General features: G+C 37.4%; 1 protein-coding gene across 5 annotated transcripts in view; it reads left to right on the plus strand.

The window, feature by feature from the left end:
• LOC122081983 (steroid 5-alpha-reductase DET2) overlaps nucleotides 1-1350 on the plus strand; it is a 26028-nt gene that overhangs the window by 743 nt on the left and 23935 nt on the right. Inside the window, exons 1-2 of one of the 5 annotated variants that reach the window (XM_042649439.1) lie at nucleotides 384-537; nucleotides 631-740. The exons of 2 other annotated variants lie outside the window; for them this stretch is intronic. The gene's annotated coding sequence lies outside the window, so the exon portion shown is untranslated. Of the gene's footprint in view, nucleotides 1-383; nucleotides 741-1350 lie in introns of those variants that run through there. 2 more of the 5 variants (XM_042649441.1, XM_042649443.1) reach the window with 2 other exon arrangements.

Consider the following 1350-nt stretch of genomic DNA (forward strand, 5'->3'; position numbering starts at 1 on the left):
CCCCCCCCAAAAAAAAAAAAAAAAATCTCCCATTTTCATCAATATAGAACCAGACTTTGCTCATGACTGCATATAATACATTTGTGATATGTTTATAAATCAAAATTAAAGTAAAAATGCATGCGTAGAAGTTGTAGAAATTGCAATTATAGCATTATACTTGCAGAAATGATCATGCTACTATTCTGGAGCATAAGATGCCTAGTTATGAGTTTTTCAATCTTCATTAAGATAAATTTACAAGGGGCAATGAATGCTATCTGCTGACTTCTCTTGAATCTAGGATTGCTTACTCGGCCAGCATTTTGTTGACATTGTTCGTGCTTCATTGATGTTTTGTACATAACCAAGTTTGTTTGTGGCAATCTTGGGGTATAAAAAAAAAGGGTGTACCTAGTGCATGTGGCTCCTGCCATTGCAGGGTCTGGGGAGGGTTATAGTGTACGCTGCCCTACCCCCACTTCGCGGAGAGGCTGTTTCCCATCTCGATCCTGTGACCACTGGGTCACAATGGAGCAACCTTATCATTGTGCCAAGGTCTGCCCTCAATCTTGGGGTATCTTTCTTAATTTTATTCATAGCTTGCTCTTTGTTACTCTGTCCTAACTTGGTTCAGAAGTCACTTTGAAGGAAGTATTTGTATACAATGGAAAAAGTTGTTGTAGCCATCCATTCTTACTGTGTTCCCTCGAGGTTAGCACTTCATCATAGTGTTATGGATGTGGTAGTTGCATTTTCAGGTAGACATTACCACTTCTCTTCCTTGATTGGTTTACACCCTTAGTATATTAGTTTACTTAGTATTTTGCTATTTCTCTGGACCCAATATCTGGTGATAGGAATAATGATTGTTTGAGGTGTGGGAGTGGGAGTGAGACAAAAACTCCTAGAGGTTCATGATGGGCTAAAGTGGATGGAATTAAAGCCCCTATGTGTCATTAATCATTTGTTAACCTGTGGTGTTATCTTTTCATTGCAAGGCCAAATAAATTGGTATTCAGTTGACTTTTTAAGAAGTCCGTGATGGTATGATCTTAACTTGTTTTGATCATGCTATGCTCATGTTTTGAATTGGACTAAGCTCTAAAGCTCAAGTTGCATATCTTCTCTAGGGCTCTTCATAGCAGCAGTTTATTCAGTTTTCTTATTTTTTTTAAAAATCAAAACAAAACTTTTTTCTTTAGTAAAATTACAGCTTTAATGTGTTCCTTGATTGTGGTTATTTGCCTCCTTTTCTTGTTCTCACCAATGCTAGCGGTTCTGGGTTGTTTTATACTTTTATCCTTTGTATTTTGTACCTTTCTATTATCTTCTTCTTCTTCTTCTTCTTCTTTTTTTTGGGGGGGGGGG

The sequence above is a fragment of the Macadamia integrifolia genome, chromosome 6 (genome assembly GCF_013358625.1).
Source record: "Macadamia integrifolia cultivar HAES 741 chromosome 6, SCU_Mint_v3, whole genome shotgun sequence".
Classification (NCBI taxonomy): domain Eukaryota; kingdom Viridiplantae; phylum Streptophyta; class Magnoliopsida; order Proteales; family Proteaceae; genus Macadamia; species Macadamia integrifolia.